The sequence below is a fragment of the Nanorana parkeri genome, unplaced genomic scaffold (assembly GCF_000935625.1).
Source record: "Nanorana parkeri isolate BGI_ZX_2015 unplaced genomic scaffold, ASM93562v1 scaffold173, whole genome shotgun sequence".
Taxonomy (NCBI): Eukaryota; Metazoa; Chordata; class Amphibia; order Anura; family Dicroglossidae; genus Nanorana; species Nanorana parkeri.
Genome location: NW_017306441.1, coordinates 1,598,020 through 1,605,373, shown reverse-complemented (window position 1 = coordinate 1,605,373; position 7,354 = coordinate 1,598,020).

Here is a 7,354-nt window from a genome sequence, read left to right as displayed (position 1 = left end):
ACTAGCAGGGTGGGATTTATTTTCTCTGCTGCCCCAAGGCCAGGTCCCTCAATGCACCCCCCTCCCTGCCAAACCCCCTCATGGAGAATGGCAACCAGATGGCGGGGGCGGCAGGGTTAGTTTTAATTCTTTTTTTTTTTTTTACTTTTTTATAATTTTTTTAACGTTTTTAAATTTGTATTTATCTTATCATCTTTTACTTTTTACTTTTTTATAATTTTTTTGTCTTATTATTTTTTTGCTTTTAAATAATTATTGATCTTATTATTGTTTACTTATTAATGTTTTTCTTATTATTTTTTTACTTTTTTCATTTTTATTGCATTTGTTAATTTTCTATCAATTTTTTTTTCCACTTTACTGCAAGTGTTGTGGAAACTTAATCTCAGGCATTAACTGCCCTCTTCTAGTGACCAACAGAGCTGATATCCAGGCTGAAAGTATGATGCTGAAGAACTTTATTCATACATCTGAACTGGGAGAGAGGGTATAGGGGCCTAGACATCCAGGTTGAAACAGAGACAGACTCCAGACTCACCAGTCCCTTTTAGTACTCCATTGTGGATCAATAGGAACACCATTTGGCACTGGGTATTTGGGAAACAGCTGAAGAGGGATGGGCGTGAGATCTTTAATAGGATAGACACCGGACTTGCTCCTGAGGTCCATTCTAATGCAGGCACCTCCAGCAGCCATCAGCTTCCCTGGTTCTTCTCCTCAGTCATTAGCAAAGGCCTTCTCTAGACTTGAGGCCTAACAAAGCGTTTCCCGCACTGAAGCGGTCCCACTTCCAGGCCTAGCCCGCGGGCAGGCTGGTCAGCACCCAGCCCTATCTGGACACTGGGCTATCCTAGAACTGGTCTCTGCACATGACAACTCCTCTGAGTATATAGGCACTTCCCCAGCATGCACTACTGGCAATGAAACCACAAGGGATTGTCTGGTAGGCCCCAAACACTCATAATGTCTTCCTATTGGTCGCCACACAGAGTCAAACCTCACTTAGGCAGGTACAATCAATGCTAGAACACCTGGAGTTACCCCATGAAAGCCAACTATCATTCAGCCAAGCTTACCACAGCTCTGGCAATCACTACATTTCTAATAGCCACTCCACAAAGGGTGGTAGGGGCCAAACTATTATTACAGTGACATTATTATTCTCTACTACATCACTCCTCTGTATACCATGGTGTAACGTTCTGATAAACCCATTGTAAGGCGATCGTATCGTAAACCGGGGAGTTTTATATACCTGAGACACATCAACACTTTATTATACAATGCAGTAAGCTGTTGTCCATCCGTAGTATCCCGTCATCTACGTCGGGATCCGCTCCGGCTGCGGCGTCTCAGTATACCGCGAGCTGTAGCTCACAGTATACTGAGCTTAGGGTAACGGGAGGACGCTAGTTTGACACTGACCCCATAGTTCTCCTTTAAGTGTTTTAGCCAAGTTTAAGGTAGGCTAGGCTATGCTAGACTGTATACAATACTGTACAATATATATGGACAGTGTACAAAAGGCTGGGTAGGGGGCTTCTCGGACGATTACATATAGATGTCAGCCCAACTCAGGACAGTAATAAAGTTGCTTAAAAATGAAAGTCAAGAAGAAAAAAATAGGAATGTAATAGCAAAAAATACAAAGAAATTGTTCCGCTGTTGGTGCGGCTGTTGTTGGGGCCTCGTGGACATTGGCGGCCTGGGAGCACATCTTACCCCCCATTTCTGAACTGCAATTCCCACAAGTCTCTGCATCACAGGCCATGCACAGGTCAGTTAACCATTTACAATCAGTAATTTAATTATTCATGTATTAAGATATGTATATAGGGACTACATTTTTAAAAGAGAACTATGTGGTAACCTTTATATCCCATAGTTCTCTTTAGGGTCACGGGAGAACATATAGTAACACCCTGATGTGACCCAAAGCTCAGTATATAGTGAGCTATTGCCTGCTATATACCGGGACGGATCCGACAATACTGCGGATCCCAGATCCTGCCCGCTCCTCTGTCTGTCCCTCCAGTCGGCGTGGGAGAATCGGAGCGTGGAAGGGGGGAATCCCCGCGGGGAACGGTGATTGACAGTCTGCAGGGAAATGACCGGGAAGTGAGCGAGCGGTGGTATGTGTTCGCTCATTTCCGAAACTATAGAGCCGATGTGTAACAGTTTCAATGTCACAGGCCGGCTCTAACTATGAGGTAGAGTGAAAGTCACTCACCTCATAGTTCTCCTTTAGTGGTGAAAGTTTTTACAAGCTGTTGTATTGATTATTTCTTTATTACGGGTATTTATATAGCACCAACAATTTTCGTAGTGCTTTACATATTGTGCAGTCACATCAGTCCCTGCCCTCAAGGAGCTTACAATCTAAGGTCGCTATGTCATGTGCACATGTAGCTGGCGTCTTTCCTCTTCTATGGTACTATGTGTCTGTCAGACAGACACATAGTGACACTAAAATTTAAAGGCGAACTCCAGAAATTAACAAAGTTAGCCCTAGCCCATGCAGTGGGGCTACCCCCGCACTGCAAGGGTTAACTGTTCGTTTTGGTCTGATTAAATCAGATATACTTACCTGATTCCCAAACCCACCTGGCTGCTAGACCGTTCCCTGCGGCCTATTTTCTCCTGGGCTCTGGTGGTCTAAGGACTCGTGATGTCATCACGTCAAATGCGGGTCTATTAGACGTAAGAAGGCCGAGGGACATAGCACAGCCAGAGAGGAGGGGGAGAGAGGTGAGCGCCGACCGCCGCAGGGAGGAGGCTCAGCTGAGCATATCTTCTGCATTCCGGCCCCTAGAGAAAAACTAGCAGTTAACGTTTGCAGGGCCTGGGTAGCCTCCCTGCGAGGGTTAATTCCTGGAGTTCTAGGAACTAGACACCAGCCATGAATCTGAATTTAATCAGAATTTTCTACTCTGATTTGGAGTTTCTTTTCCTTCTCGGTTCCCCTGTGTGCGGTGCCTGTGATGTACCCACGTCTTATTCCTCGCAGTTACACATACTAGGCTATAGGATCTCTCAGGCGCGGTTCTCTAATCCGCATCTCCTGCCGGCATTACACCCAGTGTGCCGCCACTTCCTCAATTAACGGTTGCCTGCTCAGACTGAAGGCCGGCAAAATCACTTTCTGTTCCTTGCTGCTTCAAGAGAGAGTGAGATCTGAAGGGGGAAGAGGGGGGAATTTTCCGGGAGACATCTAAAGAACTTGCAGGAGGATTCTGGCTGATGAAGCAAGCTGCAAAGATATGTTTGAACATTTCATCTTTGAAGTTCTGATAGAAAAGCGATGAACAGCTTGAAGCGGTAACTGTCGGTGGAGCGCCACCGCACAGTCGGTATCTGGTTAGCGGATTGTGTTGGAGTTCCACAATATGATTCAATCATCTGCACAGCATATATACTTAACTATACAACGGCTGGTGTTGTTGACCTCCTTCTAAAGCTGGCCATGCGTTTGGCGAGAACACGAGGATGAACGAGAAAAAGCGCCCGAGTCTCCATCTGCTCTAAACAGTGTGGATGAAGGAACCTCCCCTGCTGGGATACTGTTACATCCAAGATGGACTGGGACTTCAATGCTTATTCATACAGAACAGTAAAGGTGAAGAAGGTATTTCAGAAAGCTCACCGGCTCTGGTTAGGTGGTTCATATAAAAATATAGAACTCGTCTTCAGAGCTCTATGGAGAGAAGGCCAAGGAGATGAATGACACTATGGAAAAGGTAGTTGGGGCAAAGGAACAATGATATAGAAAGAGGAGGCCAAGGAGATGAATGACACTATGGAAAAGGCAGGTAGAGGACAGGAACAATGCTATAGAAAGAGGAGGCCAAGGAGATGAATAACACTATGGAAAAGGCAGGTAGAGGACAGGAACAATGCTATAGAAAGAGGAGGCCAAGGATATGAATTACACTATGGAAAAGGTAGTTGGGGCAAAGGAACAATGCTATAGAAAGAGGAGGCCAAGGAGATGAATGACACTATGGAAAAGACAAGTGGAGGACAGGCACAATGCTATAGAAAGAGGAGGCCAAGGAGATGAATTACACTATGGAAAAGGCAGGTAGAAGACAGGAACAATGCTATAGAAAGAGGAGGCCAAGGAGATGAATGACACTATGGAAACGGCAGGTGGAGGACAGGAACAATGCTATAGAAAGAGGAGGCAGAGGAGTTCAGTGACACAACTAAGAGAGAATGTGTAGATCTGTGATACTATAAGGAGGGGAGGTAGAGCTGATACGTGTCACTATGGAGATGGAAAGAGCAGATGAGTGGCGCTATGGACAGAAAAGGGGGGATAGAAGAAGTGAGCGGCCCTATAGAGAGAAGAGGTAAAGGAACATTGTACCACACTGATCCATACCTCACTGCAATATTTGCACCAACCCTGCCTCCTCTAGGACCCTAAAATACAGATCTCTGAGTGGAGCACAAAAATGGAATAATCTAAAATCCCAAAAGGCAGAGAAAGTAGAACAGTGCGTACATGAATGTTGTTATGTTCATTCTCAGCGGCAAAGTTAATCATGCGTGATTTAATTCCGATAAAAGATGCCGGGAAGAATAGAGAAATAAATGAGAAAGAGGAAGAAGATCGAAGATACAGGAACAGAATAAGAGAATAGAGAGAGATAGAGAACTAGAGAGGGAGGAGAAAAGAGTAAAAAAAACAAATGTGAGGGTGGGAGGAGGTGAGAGAGAGATTGTATGCTTCTACCCTAGTAGGAATAAGTGGTGAAGGGCCTTTTCTGTTCTATTATGGGCCCCTGTTCACAAAGTCAGCTTCATAAAAACATGGTTTTATGAGTTTGGTTTGTAGGAACTTGAATGGCCAACGCAGAGCCCTGACTGAACTTCAACCTTACTGAACATCTTTTGGGATCAATTGGAATACCATTGGGTGAATTGAACCAGCCAGATCTTCTCGTCCAGCCTCAGTAACTGATCGCCAAATTGCTTTTTTGGCTGAATGGGCACAAATTCCCAATTACACTTCTTAAATTCTTGTGGAAAGCCTTCTTGTAAGACAGGAGACTCTCACAGCTACAAATGCTTTTTTTGGCTCACTTGGCACAAATTCCTACAGACACTTCCTTAATTCTTGTGGAATGCTTTCCTAGAAGACTAGAGGCTCTTATAGCTGCAAATGCTTTTTTGGCTCACTTGGCATAATTTTCCAGACACTTGCTGTGGAATGCCTTCCCAGATCACGGGAGGGTGTTATAGCTGCAAAAGGGGAGCCAACTCAATATTAATGTTCATGGGTTTGAAATTGGATGTCTAACAAGCTCATAAAGGTGTGACGGTCAGGTGTCCACAAATGTTTGGTCACATAGTGTATTTATCCTCCCCTGCAGGAGGAAAAGCAAAGGCCCGTGTAAACCACATGTAACTGGGCTCTACTATGACTTAGTCAGGGCTTTGACTACATGCTCTTCCATCCAGAGGTCCTGGGTAGTTCCTTCAGCTCCCAGTGCAGAATAAAGCGGTGGAGGAGCAAAGGAAAGGTAAACTTATACTGTTGCAAGGTTTACATATATATTATGGGTTATAGAAGTCACAAACACTAGAGGGGTATTTTAATGAAGTATAAGTGATGGGTACACTTTCTTTCCCCCTCTTTCCCCCTCCCCCCCCCCCTTAGAAACCATAAGAATGGGAGTTAGAATGGAGAAGAGAGTGATAGAGGAAGTAAAATATGATGGATGATATTGGAAGTGGGTGAAAGTTGTTCTCTCAATTAGAGCTATAAATAATTATTAAAACTAAGAGATAATGAGAAACTAATGTCTATGAATGTTTGTATAACTGTACTTTTTTATGAAACAAAACAATAAAAATATATAATAAACAAAAAAAAAACTGTATACTGTTGCAGATGGGAGGAGAGCTATAGAAACCCTCTGATTTGTCCTGAATGGGCAAAGCAAAGGTTGACCTTAAGTAGGGATGCACCGATATATCTGCCGCCGAAACATATCGGCCGAAAATTGCACTTTTGGCATAATGCCGAAATTGCCATTTTCCTGCCGATACATCGGCGCATCCCTGCTTTCTTTCCTCCCCGCTGGGCGCTGCCCTGTGTCCCAGCGGGGAGGAGAGAAAGTGTGACAGCCTGCCGAGCGCTGCGAGAGGAGAGCGCTGTGAGCGGCCGGCGTCTCTCCTCCCACACCGCTCAGCCTCCTATCACAGTCCAGCAGAGCAGTTTGTGGGCAGAGACATGCCGCACTGTCACAGGAGGCTGGGCTCTCCTCCCTACACTGCTCGCTCAGCCTCCTGTGACAGCGTGTCAGAGAGGAAAGCCAGGTACAAACACTCAGCGATCAGTGATCGCTGGGTGTTTGTAGATAATTGAGGACAGAGTATGGTTACTATATCCTCAATTATGAATGAATGGGAAGTGATCTACATCACCTCCTGTTCATTCATAGTTCTGGTTATAGTAAACATACTCTTATACAAAAAATAAAAAGTTAATAAAAAATAAATTAAAATAAAATATTTAAACATTTTTAAAAAATTAAAATAAAAAACATTTTCGGTGTCAGTTTTGGCCTGACAATTGTTTTCGTTTTCGTTTCGGTTTTAAAATGTCCATTTCGGTGCACCTCTAACCTTAAGTTTAACTGAACCTAAATTGGTATCTTTAAGTGAAAGCTAGTGTGAATAATTCTCATTTAGTAAATCATCCCCCAAAGTTCATGAATTGGGGATTCAATGGAGACAAAGAGAGGCAGAGAAACAACAATGATGGAGAGCTGGAAGTGTAAGATGAGAGAGAGATGAGAATGAAGATATGATGGACTCAATGGTTCAAGGTTTTTCATTTTCCATCAGATGTTAGCAGGGAGGAAGCAGCCCGATGTGTCATTTCCACAGCAGTTCTTTTTTTATAGTGAATATTCAATTCCAACTAGAACACTGCGGGAAGTAATCCTGGGGCTTTGCTGAAATCCTCCCGTACATGCAGGGTGTTCGCTCCCCGAGTCCTATGGAGAGCTTGGCTAAGCGAAAACAAATGAGAACAACAAGCAATAACTTGGCACAAGTACGTAGGCAATAGCTGTATTTTTTTCTGTCTGAAGCACCCAGTATGATATTATATTTGCCTGCACTGCAGATGTGCGGAAAACATAATGAATATTACAATATTGCTACAGCGGTAACACCTGAGAACAAAAGCGCTGCAATGTCCAATTACCCACTGATGTCATTGTGCACAATTGCAATGTAAAGAGCAACCTACAACTGGTATCAAAGTGCACATGTCACAAACATAGTTGTAGCAGCTTTTTTAGGGGCAGGGGGGGGGGGGGGGGATACACAAAAAAAA